The sequence below is a fragment of the Mustela nigripes genome, chromosome 14, assembly GCF_022355385.1.
Source record: "Mustela nigripes isolate SB6536 chromosome 14, MUSNIG.SB6536, whole genome shotgun sequence".
In the NCBI taxonomy this organism is placed as follows: Eukaryota; Metazoa; Chordata; class Mammalia; order Carnivora; family Mustelidae; genus Mustela; species Mustela nigripes.
In genome coordinates this window covers 75,919,276-75,938,828 of record NC_081570.1, presented here as the reverse complement: position 1 = coordinate 75,938,828, position 19,553 = coordinate 75,919,276, and the positions used below count along the sequence as shown (strand labels likewise).

Sequence of the window (19,553 nt, the reverse complement as noted above, 5' to 3'; positions counted from 1 at the left end):
TTTTTGCTTTAGATCTCTATTGCTATGCAAAAAACCATCCCAAAACTGAGTGGCTAAAACAACAATTTGTCACTTCTCATGATTCTGTGGGATAATTGGACAGATCTTGTGTTTCACATGGTGTTGGCTGGAATGTTGGGATGGCTGGAAGGTTTAAAATGCCAATCATAGGACTGGCATTCAGGCTGTCTGCTGGTCTTGCCGCTCAGTTTGGCTAATGACCAGGGGCCACTCCTCCACGTACATGGCTGGTTAGGCTTTCCCATGGCAAGGTGACTATTCAAAGGAACGCTACAAGCCCCCAAGAGCAGAAGCTGCAAATCTCTTTAAAGTCCAGCCTTAGAAATTACTCCGCACCACTTCGGCCAGGTTTGAGGGTTCAAAAAAGGTAATCAAGCTGGTCTAGATTTTTAAAGGGAAGGGAAACGGACTCCAGCTGGAAAAATCACGAAGTGTTTACCACCATCTTTAATTCATGATAGGAACTCAAGAACATTTAAGTAGTAGATAATGCCACAGAAATGAATTCGTTCTTTGAGAGAGAGAACTGAGTGAGTGAAGAACAGAATCTCTCCCCTGAATAATATATCCCATGAAGAAGGATTCTTAGACCAGGAAGAGCAAAGGGGGAGCAAGAAGCAGGCTCAGTGAGAAAGAAGCACAGTGTTTCTGGAACGGAAATCAGTTTCAAGGAAAGAGTATGACATCATGGTCAATATCACTGAGAAACCAAAGGAGAGAAGTGATGTGTAACTACCATTCAGCAGTTTCTTATCCAAAGCTGCACAATGGTAATGGGTTTCCAAGACAATCATAAATAATATTCTAAATATTAGGAAAATTTATCATCTGAAGCCCCAGAAGACCGTTACTGAGTACAACAATTAACACCACAGGAATAACTCTAGAAATTCCAATTAAATCTGAGTTGTTCTGAACTTTAAAAAAATTGCTTTACTTTTCCTTGTTTCTGACAGTTAGGGAACACATGATTTTTTAAATGTAGATGGTAATTGTCTTTTTTAGGAAAAGGCTTCTCAGTTCTTTGATGCGGTCAGTAAGCTACCGAATTATCTAGAATACATTTAAAATGAAAGAAGCTGCAGTCACATTATAATATTAACATTGGCACATAAGCCACCAGTTGGTTATGTGATTCTTAGAATATGTAAGTAGAAGGAACCTTGGACCCTTCTCCACCATCTTCATTGTTTAATAAAATGTTTTTTTGACTCCCCCTCCCACCACCCCCAATAAGTAAGCCATCAAGTAGATCCAGACTCAGTTCTTGTGTAGTCTCTTGTGGATCTACATGCTTTCCTTTTGAATGTCTGGCTGATAGCAGAGATCATTTGCTTCTCCTACTCCTCCCATAGGTGACCTTCCTTTCACAAGAGCAGAATCATATGGGCTAGCTAACCCAGGAAGAAATTAGACTGTAACTCTACAAGTAAGAGAACTAAAGCATACAAATGTTTAAGTTACTTCTCCAGGGCCTGGAATTATGAACAAATTTCCTAATTTGTACAGAACTGGGAAGTTGATAGAATTGATAATGGCTACCTAGCCTAGTTACTAATAGGCCTTCTTAATGAATTCATGAATGTAGTCCAGAACATTTTTATTTTACAATTTTAAACCATAAATCAAAATGAGATTTTTTTTTTAAGTTCTAGGACAAACCAGTGTATTCAAGAAATACTAAAAATATGGTTAAGCCACTCATCTTAACCCTTTCTCTAAAGTTAATATTTAAATGCACTCAATTAGGGAGGCTAGGACTCCAAAGGTGTACTAAGGCAATATGAGACCTTGTTTCTACTTTCATGGGATTTATAATCCCATGAGAAGACATGCATAGTTGGAAGCACCACCATGCCAAGCTGTCACCAGGCCAAATGGGTGGCATGATGGGTAAACCTAATAAGTACTACATTTGATTCTATACAAAGAAAATACCCCCAAGAGAATGGGTGGGACATCCCTGAACAGTAGCACTTCTCAAAGAGAGGTCAGGATTTTAGTTTGTAGGATACCTACTCCATGCCTGGTGGAGGCTGAAGCATTCAGGAAATATAGATGTGCAAGACAGAAAGATCCCTGCTTTCAGGGATCTTACTGAGGAAGAAGGAAAGAGAGACAACCAAATATGTAAACACAATAAATTCATAAGTGCCATGAAGAATGTAGGGCTCCTTTAGATTGGACAGTCAGGGAAGGCCTCTTTAGATCTGAAGAGAGCCAGCCATGCAATGATATTGGGGAAGCTCATTCCAAGTAGAAGGAGCAAGAAGCTTAGAATGGGTGCAGATCAGAAGGGAGGCCTCTCAGCTGGGATGTTAGGAACTAAATGGGAGGGACTGCAGCCAACATATAGAGTTTGGATAATAAATAGTCCAGGAGGAATGGAAAAGCCATTGAAGAGCCATAAGTAGAGAAGCAGCTGACCTGATATAAGCTGTTTTTTTTTTTTTTTAAGATGTTTTTTGAGAGGAGGGGAGATGGAGAGAGAGAGAGACTTAAGCAGACTCTGCACAGAGCATAGAGGTCAATGTGGGGCACATAGGCCCACGCGGGGCTCGATCTCATAACCCTGAGATCACAACCTGAGCCAAAGGCAAGAGCTGGGCACTTCACTGGTGCACTACCCAGGCACCCCTGATACTAGCTTTTAAAAATTCAGTTACTCAATGAATCAGCAGGGATATGTGAATATACTCAAGAAGTCAAAGGATCTATACTTTCATCTATAAAAGAAGGGTGTTCACGATACCCAGAGGACAGACCCAATGTCCTCCCACTGCTTCACCTGGATTGCATATGTTCAGACCTGGGCAACACACTTTTCAAGACATTTGTCATATTCACAATACTAGAGAGTCATGCTACTTAATACAGTATACAAATTAATTGCTCATTATGTCAATGTCAAAAGTTCTGCCACAGAGCTAATTTAAGATTAATCTTCCACAAGTATTAAAGATAAATGATATTTGTAGAAAGCAACAGATATGGGACTTGTTTATTTCTGACTTCTGTAATCTGGGAAAGGGCGGCCATTGTTTATTTACGGAAGCATGGCAAATCAATTCCCTGCATAAAAAAGCACTACCTTAAGCAAAAATCAAAAAAATACAGACGTGGAATCATGGAGTCTAAGTCTGTCATAGACATTATATTTCTCAGATCTCTAAGGTTTAAAAAAATAACATCAACCTACATACACATATACTCTGCAATGTACAAGACCAACAAAGGACAGGAAGAGGACATTTTACCAAAACTTATACAGACTTAATTTTCTAGTTTATTAACTGGTTTAACTATATCAAAAGGATTTTATGCAAAAGATCTGTAAGGAATAACAGTCTCTTTTTACATATTAAGTATTCAGTATTTGCCCCAAGCTACCAATAATTATCTTTACCATGTGTTCACAATTCAAAATGTTAACCTTACCCGATGAATGCTGGTCAACTGGAAACTCTGCAATTAGTTTCTGTTTGAAAAATTCCTGAAGAGAAATCATAAACACATTATTACATTTTACTCAATGCAGCACTGCAAGACAAGTTATCTACTTACCTGATTCTAAGATTTCCAAGATATATAATAACTTTATGAGACATACAACTTAAAAAGTGAGTGTTATTATAGAAGTCAGCTTTCTGACCTCCTGCAAAAACACAAACCACTGTCACATGTTATACTTTCAGTGTCTTCACCACAGCAATTTATAAGGCATAAAATATGAACATTCAATTTTTATTTAAGAATGAGATAAACATTACATCTCAGGTTTAATTTATAACCTTATACATGTTTTTATAAGCTTATAAATTAAATTTATATTTTTATGATATGTTGTATGTAATTTATTTATATATAAAAATAAAAATATAAAATATATAACATATACAATTAAACAAAATAAATTATAAAATAAATATAAATGAATATTATTTACAAGTTTATAAATTAAACCTGAGATATGCTTATATCTTTATATTTTTAATATATAAAGATATACATATATATTTATTAAATATGTATATAATATATATTTATATATTTTATATTAAAAGTTTATAAATAAATATATTTATAAGTATAAAGAATAAAAAGCCATTGAAAATATCTACATTTCTTATATAAAAAGAGGAAGGGGGGTATTTGGGATAGTTTCTCTTTCAAGTTTTTACTGTTTTTGCTTTGGGGTTTTTTGTTATTGTTGCTTGCTGTTCTTTTATTTGACACAATTAAGCCATTGTAAAATTCAATGGCACAATATTTTTCCCTCTTATTTTTTATCATAGGCTTTCTCAATGTTGTTACAGTTTCTGTAAACAGCATCTTTTTTTAAAAGGATTGTATTTTTAAGTCATTTCCACACCCAACTCACAAGGCCTGGACCAAGAGTCGCATGTTCCACTGAATGAACCAGCCAGGTGCCCCTCTAAACATGTTTCGATGGAAGCATAATAGTTCACACATAGATATGTCATAGTTCACAAAATTATTTTTGTATAAAGTCCTACATCTTCCCTTTTTACTACTAATAATAGTGTAAACATCCCTGTACTCTATTCATATGATTTCCTTTGCATAGATCTCTAAAAGTGGGAGTGATGGGTCTGAGGGCGTAAATGTTTTAAGTTCTCTGATATATAACAACAAATTATTTCTCAAGAAGGTCATACTAATTTTCTTCTCCATAAACAGTATGAGTAGTACCCTTACGATATGTGGGAATCATCATTAAATAAACAAACAAACAAAACCTTGGCTAATTCCACCCCAAATTAGCTTATTGTTTATTTTGCATTTCTCTGACTCGGTTGAGTTGAATGCTTTTTAACATGTTTTACTAACAAGTTTCATTCTTCTTTTTTCTTCTTAAAAATATTTATTCATCTGGCAGAAAGTAAGAGAGAGAGAGCGCGTGTGCGCACGCGCCCGCGCGAGCACAAGCAGGGGGAGCCGCAGAGGGAGAGGGAGAAACAGGCTCCCTGCTCCATCCCAGGATGCTGAGCTCATTACCTAAGCCGAAGGCAGATGCTTAACCAACTGAGCCACCCAGGCGCCCCTCATTCTTCTTTTCTACTTCTTATTTACCTACACCAGAGGAATATTTTGCTGAGAAGATATAACTGTAATGAAAGCTTCCTCCTAACCACAACTTGTCATCTCAGAGTGAAGCCATTGTTGTCAAGTAAAAAAACAACAAAACGTAGTTCAGTTTCTTTATTCAGACTAAAACCAAATCACTCAAAACTAATTTTAGAAACTATAGCATAGGGGCACCTGGGTGGCTCAGTGGGTTAAGCCTCTGCCTTTGGCTCAGGTCATGATCCCTGTCCTGGGATAAAGCCCTGCATTGGGCTCTCTGCTCAACAGGGAGCCTGCTTTCCCCTCTCTCTCTGCCTGCCTCTCTGCCTACTTGTGATCTCTGTCTGTCAAATAAATAAATAAAATCTTAAAAAAAAAAAAAAAAGAAAGAAACTAGCATAAGATATCGGCTTTCTTTCTCCCTAGCAGCAAAAGAAACTACAAGCTGGAAAAAGGAAATGTGAAAATACTAAATGACAATGCTTGTTAGAATAGAATCAATAGTCCACACGAGGCAGGAAAACCCAGGATTCGACTGTCAAGGGTAATGCTGATGGACCCAGCTGCTGACACAGGCTTCTCTGGTTTGCTCTGCTGCTATGGTAATGAGTGTTATGAAACTAGCATTACCTACTACCCCCTCAAAAACATTTTCTCTCCCCACTGGCACGACCCAAAGCACGTTCATTTTCACTTAAAAAGTCAATTCCAAGACAATCTGAAAAAAGTCTGTTCTGGAGATCTGGAGATGACAAACAGAACACCCAAAATTCCCTTTCTCAAAGAACAACTCCCTTCAAAAGGTTTCCAGTGAAATGACATACAAAGGACTACTTCCAAGTGACTGTGGATTAAAGAACAATAGAGGACAATCAACCGTGATAGAAAAACAAGAGGCCCCATGCCTTCTGCTTTGAAAACTGAGAAGTCCGGATGCTCTCATTTCCTTCTGGTCAGTAGAGATAGGGGAGATTGACAAAACGAACTCCTTTGTAGTTAAGCAAAGAACTGCTCTAAAACTCTGGAATCTGAGAATGGTTCTCCATTGGCATGAATCTGTGTCTTAGTGATGGTTAAATAAAATCTTCCCCTTTAAGGCTTAGCAAGAAGTCAAGAATCTCTGCCTAGTAACTCGATCTCATTTTGTTAGTCAGATATGGCCAGAATCGTTGCAGTATCACACTTGCTCATCCTGCTCTCCAACAATTCCATAAGTTTAAGCCTTTAGTTTCTATACAATTAAAATATGATTTTAAAATCATATTTTTATTATTAAAATATTTTAATTGTATAATTTCAAACTAGAAATACCAGATGTACTTAAAAGAGGGACATTTCATTTCACCATCTGTCCCACCCTGCCATCACCTCCATGAGTTACCTCCATGATCCACCTTGACCTCCACAGCCTGAATTCCCTGTCCCTGCATCCATGTTCCTACTACATTAACAGTTCTCTCACACTGTGTTAGAGTATAGAATAAGCTATCGCCTCAAGTTCCTTGAGCATTGAGGCAGCATCTTATTTATCTACATGTCTGGGATCTATCCCAGTGTCTTTTCCCAGGCCTAGATTAAAAGTCTGATTGTGGGGGCCTGGGTGGCTCAGTGGGTTAAAGCCTCTGCTTTCGGCTCAGGTCGTGATCCTAGGGTCCTGGGATCGAGCCCTGCATTGGGTTCTCTGCTCAGCAGGGAGCCTGCTCCCCCCCCCCCAACCTTCTCTCTCTGCCTGCTTGTACTCTGTCAAATAAATAAATCTTAAAAAAAAAAAAAAAAAAAAAGCGCCTGGCTATTAGGGCAGTTTCCACATACAGACATATCCATGGGGTGCTGAAGACATCTCTGGAAACTTAACTAGATGAAATAAAAATAGTATCCACCAGGACTTTTCTCAGGGTCTGTATAAAGTAAGCTTGGAAGGAAAAAGAAGGGGTCTGTTATTTTTCTTCTGGTCTGTTGAGAACCTAGGAGCTGGCAGGAGGGAGATTTGAGGGATTCTTTGGCTACCCCCTTCCCTCTCACCTGGAGCTTGGCTTTTCTTCTTAAATATGTTGTGAAAAATATTCAAAGGACAACAGTCTGAAGTGGCATCAAATCATCAGCCTGCCCAGGGTAACAAATTATTAGCTTATCTCTTGGACCCCTATATCTCAATCCTGGCCCCTATCCCTACCATGAATATTTGGTAAATAATTACTGAGTGAACCAATAATACCAGGTCAAGTTTCACCAACCAGTTAGGAACCAAGAGTACAGAGGAAGAAGGCCTGACTCTGAATGATCTATAACACAATTGGTGGGCACACACAATGGGTCTAGGAAGGTGGGAAAGCAGAACAGAGAGGACAGAACCTCAGGCATTTCCATCACTCCATGATCAGTGCAGAGATTCAGAAGCAGAGGCGAAGCTTTCACCCTTTGGAAGGAGAAAAATTCATACTTTTCAGCAAAGCCACCAAACATGACATTGCAGAGATCTGAGTGGAGAACTGCTGTCAAATTTAGCATAACTGGCTGCATTCTCATGGCAGTGAGTCATTTTGAATCAGTGATGGATCACTGGATAAATGCCACAGCATTCCTAAATGACCTTAATATCTTATCGAATTATGATTTCACAATTCTTTTGTACAAGCTAAAAGTACAATGCAGTAGTACAATGTGAGCCCTCTCTCTCTCTACCTTCCCTCAAGACCATGGGCTTGGGGAAGGAAAGGACATTTCTTGTCTCCTCAGGGTCTGTAAGTATTGTAATTCCACAATTCCTGTGAGCTATGATTAAGCTGAAAATATTACATGTCTCTGGATGTTCTCAGTCTCCTAAAATCAATAACTTCTGATAGCGATCATTATAAAGAATGCTATATCCAGTAGAATATTTTCTTAACCCAGTGTCAAATATCAAATTGCCCAATGTTTAGGTTGAGTTAACTTCTGACCCTAAAATATAAAGGTTTAATGTTCGCCAAGTATTAAATGACCATTAAACACAAAAGATGTTTAAAATGAATGCTGCTGGGGTGCCTGGGTGGCTCAGCCGTTAAGCGTCTGCCTTCAGCTCAGGTCATGATCCCAGGGTCCTGGGATCCAGCCCTGCATCAAGCTCCCTGCTCCTCGGGAAGACTGCTTCTCCCTCCCCCACTTGCCCTGCTTGTATTCCTGCTTTTGCTGTCCCTCTCCGTCAAATAAATAAAATCTTTAAAAAAATAAAATGAACGCTGCTACCCATTCTACCCACCAAATAAGTAGTTGTTCCATGCTTCTTTAGCATTTAGAGAATGCTGATGGTTCTGTTACACTGTCATTAATCTGCATCACAAAGAGATGATTAGATGCCTTCCTACCTTCTCGATTAGAGCTTTTAGAAGAATATAGTGTACTGGACAGGACCTAACATACAAGGCATCCTTAGTAATAACTATGTGCAGAATTTAAAAGGTAGAAGGAGATGGGAAAGGGAAGGCTAACATTTACTGTGTATTTAGCGAGGTAGGTATTATGGTCTCAGCATTAAAGGTGAGAACATTGAGGACTGGAAAACTTAAGAAACTTGCTCAAGCTCACAAAGTGAACCCCAAATTCACACCAACCCATTCTACGAGCCATCTGCCACACCGCCTCTCCAGTGCACTATATAAAAAGGAGTTTTATATAGAACGTGCATCTCTCTTTTAAAAAAACCTACAATCTATCTTTTAGGGGAACTAAAAGACACAATCTGAAAATCAGCTTAATATAGTTTTCCCAGCTTGTTACTCAGTATTCCATCTTGTGAAACAGAATCAACAAATGCTCCTTCCATCCTGCCTGCCTCTATTATATAATTAAGATTGACATGCTAGATGGCCAGAGCAAGGGAGCAATCCTACAGGCACAGCCTTTTACAGAAACATGCCTCCAGCAATATAATAACAAGAGGAATAACTGAGGCTTAATCTGTGTCTAAATAATATTTTACAAGGCTTTTCTTCTTGGCTTTCCTATTAAAATGTGGTCAAAACAAATTAATATCAGAGCCCCTACAAATGACATTCTTTCTGAAAGACTTACTAAAGAAGTATCACATGTGTTCAGTATATTAGTTACTTTTAATATGTTGGTTATGTTGTTAGGCCTAGTTCTTACTAGAAAACTTGTATGACTGTTAGAGAAGCCTGGAAGGGAGCACAGCAGAATGGCTAGATCCGATTGAACTCTAACTTTGTCATTTACCACCTGCCTAATGGTAGATAAGCTAAGTATCCATTTTTTTTTCATCTGTAAAACAGGGACCATACAGTTATTTTAAGAATTTAAAAAGGTGGAGGTACCTGGGTGGCCCAGTGAGTTAAGCATCTGCCTTCTGCTCAGGTCATGACCCTAGGGTCCTGGGATATAGCCCCACATCGGGCTCCTTGCTCAGTGGGGAGCCTGCTTCTGTCCCTCTTCCCTGCTCTTGCTCTCTCTCTCTTAAATAAATAAATAAAATCTTAAAAAAAAAGAGAGAGAGAGAGAATTAAATGAAGTAACCATAAATCAAATGCTTAGCACAAAAGCAGGTACAAAGTAAACACTCAAAAATGGTAATTTATTAACAGAGTAACAGCTTTATCTAAAATTAATCCTTTAAGGGTTGGCTTTAAAGTATTAGCTTGTAAAGAAAAAACAGGTAAGACGTCAGGGGGTTCTGTTCTCCTAATGTTGTGTTCTCCTAAATGAGTGATTTCCATGCCAGATTTTGCAATATATCACAGGACTCCAGTTATTAGAAAGTGTTGTGAAATATATAAATGTAACTTACCTCAATCATTTAATATATGGCCCAGAAGGAAGACAAAGTGCTGTGAGGCCAAAACAATACAAGATGATGCAAAAATAAGTTACCCCTCCTTCTCATGCAGTGCATGTCTTCTCAGTCAAGATTCACACTGTAGGCAAGCCTGGTATCACCAATGTCACCCAAGCAAAGGCCATGTTTTACAATCCACAGTTGCACATCAGCGTGCATGAACTTGATGTCACAGAACTGTACACTTAAAAATGGTTAAGATGCTACATTTTATGTTATGCGTATTTTATCACAAAAACCCTATAATCATATAAAATAAAAGCTGTTCTGACTGCTTTAAAATGAACACAAATGGATTACACAGATTTAATGTCCAGTGGGCCCCAATGTACAGGAAGGCATACTGACACATAAAAAGTATGTTTACTGTGTCAAATTTACTTTACCCATAATTCCTAGATTATAATAAATACTATTTAATTATCAGTTTTGTTTGTTACCTTGAATTAGAAGGATTTGGCTGTGTGAGAGAAAATGATCCTACTAATTTGCCTAGAAAAGGCACAGATCTTCTTCTCTACTACAGAAATAGCCATATATGAACCTAACACATTCAAAAATCTTCTTGAGACTATCTAGGTAAGCACACACAGGAGGCCTTTCTTTTTTCTCCCAAATAACCATTGAGGCACCCACATGTTTACAAAAATCACCAATAACTTGAAAAGTATTTGAGCCTCTTATTAATCTTTTATTAAGATGCCAATCTAGGGGCACCTGGGTGGCTCAGTGGGTTAAAGTCTCTGCCTCAGCTCAGGTCATGATTCCAGAGTCCTGGGATCAACCCCAAATCCGGCTCTCTGCTCAGCAGGGAGCCTGCTTCCCCTCCTCTCTCTCTGCCTACTTGTGATCTCTGTTGAATAAATAAATGAAATCTTTAAAAAAAAAAAAAAGAGGCCAATCTAGCAGAAGGCATCAAGGATAGCCTAATGTGAAGAAGGGCTGGGGAGAGGGGTTAGATGGCAGGTGGGGTGGGTGGAGGGAGAGATGGCGTGTGTTTTGGGAAGCAATTAAAGAAGAGCAATCATAACACTTTCCCTTGGGGATAGCAGACATTCTTACTGGGCACATAACACCCATCAGTCAATCAATCAATCAATCAATCAATCAGTTCCTGAGGCTCTCATAATTATGAACTCATTTTTGTAGGACTGCCTTGTTACTTCCTTGGGCTCTGGATATGTGGAGTGGAAATGACCATCCAAGGCACAAGAGGGTAGCAGTAATGACCCATATCAAATGAGAGCCAATTTAATAAGAGAAATCCTTGCTCTGCCTCTCCAGAGGGCTATACTGGATGAGGACGAGCGAATGCAGGAATGAGATTGGATGTTCAAATGAAGGAAAGTCACCATGACAGTGGCAGAGGGAAGAATCAAAACCACAAGGCAGCATGGCTTAACAGAAAGAACCCCTGACTAGGTGTCAGGAGACTCAATTTCTACTCCCTGCTTTCCAGTGATCTGACAGTATAACGTTGAATGAGTCACCTAGCCTCATTTGACCTGACTTTCCTTACTTGTCACATTGGAGGGAAAGCCAAATGATCGATAGACCCTCCACTTCCAACATCCCACTGTTCTCTGAGTTGATTAATTGCAGCTGGAGCTGGGGGACACTTAATCTGAAAAGACTCCTCTGGAGTGGCAAGAATTGAACAGGGATTTTTAAAAAAATGGTGACAGCACCAGGGAAAACATGAACTCAAAGACAAAGAGAGCAATGAATGGTCTATGATTGGCAACTAATAATCAATCTTGCTAAAAAGAGAGTAAAAGTGGGTCACAGCAAGAAAAGAAGGTCATTGGGTCAAGCATAGTAACAAGAGCACAGATTTTAATTGAAGGTAAAAAGGTAACTGGGAACCATGTAAGGGGCCTAATACAGATCCATCCCTGGGGCACTGGGGTTCACCAGGATTCGGTCCTTGGCCAGTAGCTTCTCTGTTCATGCACAGGTGTTCCTCTAGTGAAATCCCCTACCCTAAAAGATCATCCACCACCTCTACGTAGGGGATCCCCAAAAAGACATGGTGAGCCCTGCTCTCTCACTCTGAGCCTCAAAATCGTCTCCTAAACAGCTTCCTGGCTATCCACTGATATGTGCGGAAGCACCTAACACTCAGCATGTCCCAAACTAAACCCACCACTTCTGCCCACACCCACACCAAATCAATCCACATTTCTTGGGTCCCTGAATGTTGATAGCAACATCAAGAGCTCCGGCCCCTGCCCCAAACCTTCTTTCCTTTTATTCTCTCAAATCTACCTGTTTTTGTCTGAAACTAGCCCCTTCTGCAGCCCTGCCACCACTGTCTTGGGTGGAGCCTGCTGAATCTTTGTGGAAGACAACAAAAATGTTTTCTTCTCTTGCCCTCCTTGGTCCCCTTTCCAAACTGCAGTCAGGGAGCCCTTTCTAAAACATATCAAACCTTCCCGATTTGGTGTTTTTTTTTTGTTGTTGTTGTTGTTATAAAGTAAAAATAATATCACTGGGAGGGGTGGGGAGGTCTGGCAATGGAATGTGATGGGAACAAATGCTATCCAGCTTCTTCTGCCGTTTTATTGGTTCTTGCTACTTCCTTCCCAAGAATGTGAGGGCTTGACTCCAAAAGGCTGGGCTGACTCGGTCACATATTCTGTGATCATCACTCACTTGGGACTAGCCGGACTAGGAAGAAAGGATACTTCACCCTGTGGCTCACTGTGGGCACTCATCCAACCCAACAAGTCAGGTAGGCTCCCCCACCCCCCAACTCCAGCTCACACTGCCTGTCATGGGACTAGCGCTGTGAGAAGGGATTTTTAATGCCTTTAGCTCTGTTTCTACCTACATGTTACTGGTATCTATGCTCCCAGAGACTGGGCATTTTTACAGTTTTCTCCTCCTTGGGCAGCAGCAGTCATTGCTACGGCAGTCAGTTCTGGGATATAGAGTGATTGCTTGTTCTGCTGATGTGTTGCCCTCTAAATGTTCTGGAATTGCATTAGGTAAGTGTAAACCACCCAATTTTTTATTTATTTTTATATTTCTTATTCCCTTACTGCTGGGGCCCTGTTGCTCATCAAGAGAAACCTCACTTCTTCATTCAGTGCACAAGCAAGGCAGGGGCTTTTCTTCCATGGCTGCAGTGTGGGAAACATGTACTTGGAATCCCCGGCCTGCCTCCACCACCATCTGCATACCCTTAAGCAAATCAGCTTATCCAACCCAGGCCTGAGTCCTCACCTTTACAATGTGGACAATGTGTCTACAGGCCCCAAAGGTTGATGTTGGTGGTAAAATAAATATTGCAGAAGTACTTCGGAATCATTAAAATGGCATATAAATATAAGGGTGGTCTCTTATAAAGAAAGTCTTTTCTATTTTTTTATTTTTATTTTTATTTTTTGCTGGTAAAGTAATTTTAAAAGAGGATACTTTTGGCCTTGGAATATTCTTAAATCAAAACAATCCATGAAGTGAGCGTTATTTATACCACTTTGATTCCAAGGAAACAAAGCAGCAAGAGTCACAAGGTCACTGACACCTCCTAACATTTAAGTCTCACTAAAAAAGTCAAAAGGGATTTTTCCAAAAGGCCCAGGGGTCCAGGCAGATATATGTAGTCCAAACATACAACTGTGCAGTGAGAAGACAACAGCAAATGTAAAAAATTCTTTTCCAAACCAACCTTGCAATAATGCACTAATAATGGACCATTTATATTCTGTCTGTTGAAGAAAGAAAAGAAGAAAAGATGACATAACACCCACAACCTCCGGCTCTCTGTGCCCACAAAGTGCAGCCATGTCTATCTGCCCAGCCCAGAAAAGGCCTTCTGGAGCATTCCGATCAGCTGACATTGCTTATCTCTTCCCTGGAAGAAGGTATGGGAAGAGTGAAGCATCCAGCAAGAGCATGAGCAGAGAAACAGGTCAGTTTTGAAAGAGCAAGCTCTTCTGGCATTTGTGTTTCTGGTAAAGTCCAAGTTCATCTTGGGGTTAAAGCAGTGCTTCACATTTGCAGCTCAGCCATGGCTCCTGGTCAGAATCACTGATTTCCATTTGCTCCTCTGCTGGAGCAGAAAAATATCTGGTTTACATTTAATGTAACCACGGTGAGATGTCTTTTTTCTGACACCATGTGGGTGCCCTCCCACGCAGTCCTGTTCTGATACTACCTAGAGTCAGCCTAAGACTCCAACAGGTTTAAGGGCTCAGTCCCACAAGACTGATCCCATCTCAGACACTGGTCCTAAGTCCCAGGACCCTGACAACCTGCTCTTCTGTTTGACTTGGTTAGCAATCCAAGGGTTCCCATAATCCCCTCCTTAAGTTTGATAATTCCCTTGAATGACTCAGAGAATTCAGGAAAACATAAACCAGCAGGTTTATTGTAAAGGACACAACTCAGAAACAGCCAAATAGAAGAGATGTCTAGGGCATGGTACTTGGTGGTAGTCTTGGTAGGAGAGGGGGAGGGAGGGTAGAATTCAGATTCCATGCCCGGTCTGAATATGTCAACCTCCAAAGCACCAATTGGGAAGTTCCCCAAACCCTATCATTGACAGCGTTTATAGTAGTTTCATTACATAGGCATGGTTGGTTAAGTCACTGGCCATTGGCAATGAAAAATCTCCAGCCCTGGAAAGTTCCAACCCTCTAATCCCATTGTTGGTTCCTCTGGTGACTAGTCCCCAACCTGAAGCCCTCCATGGGCCCATCCAGAGTCACCTCATTAGCAAATACTCAGGTATGGCTGAGGGGGGATCATTATGAGTAACCAAGGATGCCCTATCGGGAGATTACAAGGGTTTTAACACTGTGCCGGGAACCAGGGGCAAAGACCAGATACAATATTGTACCACATACAGTGTGTAGTATAGCACTGCATAAGAACAGTAACACCTGAGGGCTAATTGTCATTCAAAATTGTTGCAATTTGAAAGAGTGCAAAGCAGTTCACTTAGAAGATCAAACTCGGGACGCCTGGGTGGCTCAGTTGGTTAAGCAGCTGCCTTCGGCTCAGGTCATGATCCCAGCGTCCTGGGATCGAGTCCCACATCGGGCTACTTGCTCCGCAGGGAGCCTGCTTCTCCCTCTGACTCTGCCTTCCACTCTGTCTGCCTGTGCTCGCTCTCACTCTCTCTCTCTCTTACAAATAAATAAAAAAAACCTTTAAAAAAAAAAAAAAAAAAAAAAAAAGAAGATCAAACTCACCTTCAAGGACCCATCAGGACAGTCATTTTAAGCCACAGATTTCCAGAGTTAATGACTTACAGACATTCTTCCTAAGGAAAGCCTTCCCTGACCATTCTGACCAAGCCCATCACAATGAACTCCTTCAGTCTTCTATCTCTCATGTTCACAGTTCTTATCCCACACCTTCATGCAGTTTAAAATTAAAAGTTTATTTCTCTCCCACTAAACTATGAGGTCTAGGAGGTCTGATCGTGTGTCATGCTGTTATCTACCCCCCCCCCATGTTTTTACAGTCAGAAGCTGCTATTAAACATTAAATGAATGAATGAGAGAATTAAAATTAGACCCATTGCCTGGAACAAAGATCACAGCAACTTCCTACAATCACCACATCATCGCGTCTTCAATTCTCCAAATACCACTTGACATGCAAAGGTCCCTGAGTCATTTAGCAGATTCAAGCCCTATCAGCAAAGAAGAAAGATTCAGCTCAACCATGGTATTAAGAATAATTTCAGGTCATTCAGGGCATATTGAAGTGACAGAGGAAGGTCAGGTTTCTACAACAACCTACAAAGAACGAATAGGAATCAGGGAGAATGCTTACACAGCAAAGGTGATGGACTGTTTCTGCACACTGGCTTGGCTTTGGGCTTCAGAACTCAACAGGGCCCTGTAGCTTCATCTGGTGTTAGCAAAGCAGGGAAATCATGTTCCCTCTGGGAACTTTAGAGTTTTGATGGCTTCTCGGGAGACAAAAGTCACATTCCCCATCTGGAAGTGTAACACATGACTTCTAAATCAGGGTAGGGCTTTGTCTGGCTCAGTGACAAATTCAGCTGCCTAAGAAGCACAGTCTCTGGGTTAGTGACCTAAGTTTCTCCTTTGTACCCAGCAAATGAATCTACGGTTATTTCTTAGCAACCAAACTTGAAAGGCAGAAAGATTGTGCCAAGAAAGCTAATGGTGTGTTTTTTTTTCCTCTGTCCTTTTTTCTTTCCCTTACCACACACAAGAAATAATATTTTTCCATTCATATTTGACAACACCATCTGTTTTTGTTGTGGAAAGACTTACCCGTTCAGGGAAGGCCACAACTTAGCTGCTGCTAGCTGAAGGGATGTAGAAATAAAGAGGACCCTATGGACCACCAACTGTAACACAGCCAGAGAGGGGACCCCAACAGAAAGCTGGGATAGGATACTTCATGCTTTAGTGAAATGAGGCATGAATACAAGAAAGCTCAAAAGGATTACAGTTGCGTTGTAGAGCAGTATACACCAAAGGCATAATAGTTACTGCACAGGAGTTATGAGTGGGCCAAGAAAGATGCCTAAGATTTATCGAGGTGGGAGGCAAAGGGACAAGAATTAAAAATAGGGCACAAAGTCTTTTATGTGGAGGTGTGGAGGTATGGAGGAACAAATCACGAAGGTAGAAGGATGCCAAGGTGAATTTTAGGAGTTAGTGAAGAGGCATATACTGATGGAGACATATACTGATGGAGATAAGTAGATTAGGGGTAAATAGTAAAGAAAGTCTCCAATGTCAGGCTAAGAACTTTTCAAGACATAATTCAGGCCTTATTCGTGCATGATAGGCACCTGAGAAATAAATGACTGTTTTAGAGCCACTTTATGTCAGTTTAATATCACTTTTAGAATCAACAGCCAAATATTTTTATGAGAGCAGAAAGTAATTCAGATTTGATCATATAACCAGTAGGGAACACTTGATGGCATCTGAGCAGGGGAATGATGGAAAAAGACATTTAAAGGCATATTAGTGTGAATTAGGGAAATTAACTTGAAAGCAGCAAGAAGGATTCATTGTGGAGGGTTTGACAACAAGAACAGGAAGCCTACTTCTATATTAGGGTATATATCTGATCACTCCATAAAATAAAACATAAATGGACTGCACAATACAAATCTCAAGTAGAAAAACAGTTATGCTTAAAACAACTAAACTTTCAGGGGCACCTGGGTGGTTCAATCAGTTGAGCATCGGACTCTTGATCTTGTTCAGGTCTTGATCTCAGGGTTAGGGGTTCAAGCCCCACGTCTGGCTCCATGCTGGGTGTAGAGCCAACCTAACAAAACATTTTAACTTTCTGATTAGTGGGTCGCATGACATACCTGGACAAAACAGATTTTGAAGGAGCAGACTTTTCCTGTTTTACTGGTGTTTTCAAAAGAGAAATGGATTTGATCAGTCGTTTTTTTTGTTTGTTTGTTTTGTTTTTTTGCTTCTTGTTTTTTTTTTTTTTTGTTTGTTTTTAACATTAGATAATACCTGAATACTTTGGTGAAATCAGATACTTTGGGGTAAAAACATCACTTTTAGAATTAATAACCAAATGCTTCATGCAATGCTGTTATACACAAGAAGAATCATCTTAAAACACACACAAAATGGTGCCAGACAGACTAGGAGCCATGTGAAACACACCATAAGTAAGCCATCATCTTAAGAGTATACTGGGCCCTTCTGAAAGAGTCCTTAGGCATTATGTCACTCACCATGCAATCAAGTCTCTGCTTAAAATCAAGTTACAATTACTCTAATTATGGGCCAACATTTCATTTGTTTCACAACCACAGCCTAATCAAACAGTTCTGTAGATGACTTTACCACAAGGTAACTTAATTAACTTCTGTGCCAAAGGTTTCTTTGTTTTTTTGTTGTTGTTGTTGTTTTTTAAGTCTTCTTTGGGCAACTGATTGGCCAGTTCAGGCGTCAGAAATCTTACTATAAAAATGACTACATGAACTAAATCAAAATCAAACCCAAATGCTTTCATCCATGACAAAACCATATTCTTCTTTCACAAATGCTTCATTTAAATATTTCCCAGCAACAACAGGCTTGTGTGGACACAACAGGAAGTGAAACCAAGTATGATCACATTGTGAAAGCCAAGTAAAATGAAAGAATGCATTGGAATTAGCTGAGGCACTGTTAAAATTTGCTTGAAAGTCCCTTCCTGTGGAAACTTCAATTTAATTAAAGCAGCAATAAGAGAAATTTAAAAGCATAAGTCTTTGTTGTTCCGCAATTTCCCCGCTATTCTATGCAGATGTATTGTGCTGCAGCCAGGCTGGGTCATCTGATATGGGAGCAGCCACCCAGCCCGCCTGGTGAGCCAAGAACACAGTTTTACGCGAGCATTTTCCATGCCACTAAATCTACTCTGAAACAAAACAATCACAAATCCTTAATGATTTGGGGTGGGGAGCACAAGAGATACAGGGGCAGGAGAAGAAAGCAAGGTACCCCTGGCTTCTAAGGTATGGAGAAAATCCCATTCTCCTAATTGTGTTGCTGGGGCTCCTAGCATTCCCTTATCCTCCACAAATGAGGAATTCCCTGAAAAGAGAAACCGTATTCTACTGTCTGATTGTTTTTTAACTGAGTACTGAGACTTGGTGGCACAGGCACTGGAAGAGTTATGAGTACCTAATGGTTATTCTTATAGTCTAAGAAGAGTGTAATCCAATAAGAGTTACCAGCTGATAGCTTTCTTCGAAGCTGGACACTAAGCTGAATCAGAAACTCCACCACTCCACCAGCCTCTCTCTTGTTTCCAGGATATTATCAGTGGGAGAAGGGCCAGAAGATACTCGTGCAAAAATGAGCTCTTACGTGGTGATGATTCTTCTTTATTCTTATTAATTTTAAGTATGATTTGAATAAGTTTAATCTTATAATGCTGTATTTTTGGACACTTCTTAGCAATTTAAATAAATAGTTCCTGGAAGTACCTATGGCTTTATCAAGTGATCAGGGACTCCCATCATTGCACAAACACATTGCAAATGTGAGTGTCAGTGGCACCCTACAGATGAGGCAGACACACTCCTACTACTCATGCCAAGGAAATTGAAAAGAGAGGAGAAATGTAAGTAATTACAAGCAGGGATAGATAAATCCATTGGTATGTACACATGTGCACAGAAACATACTGTGTGTGCACATGGATGTGTGACAGTAGGAAAATTATATGGGTAGTGAATTCAACAAACATTTGAGAGCCTACTCTGTGTTAGAACTGTTACTCTTAGGAAATTGAGGCAGCCCTACTGCTTGGGTACAAAAAATTTGCAGAGACAGCCTAGGAGCTGAATCTTGAGCTTGTCCATGGACCCACAAAAGAAGTCAGAAAGAAGAGGCAGGCCAATTCCCTAGATGGGTTCTTTCTTTCCAGTCACCTTATTTTCTTCCTGTTTCTTTCTCTCTCCCTGTATCAAATACTATTCTTTCCTACCGTGCCTGAAACTTCACACTTTTATTCATTGGATTCTCTTGATGGGAAAATTTATTAAATGTTTGTCAAGGTGTGGGATGGATAAGAAAAGAAGGAATAATGGTAAATGAGAATTCATTTCATTTTTGTATTTCGTCTTACATTTACCCTTAAAATACGCTTAAAA

General features: G+C 40.0%; 1 protein-coding gene across 1 annotated transcript in view; it reads right to left on the bottom strand.

The window, feature by feature from the left end:
* Positions 1-19,553, bottom strand: part of LRRC8B (leucine rich repeat containing 8 VRAC subunit B) — a 64,347-nt gene that overhangs the window by 20,212 nt on the left and 24,582 nt on the right. Inside the window, exon 2 of the mRNA XM_059375325.1 lies at positions 3,460-3,514. The gene's annotated coding sequence lies outside the window, so the exon portion shown is untranslated. The remainder of the gene's footprint in view (positions 1-3,459; positions 3,515-19,553) is intronic.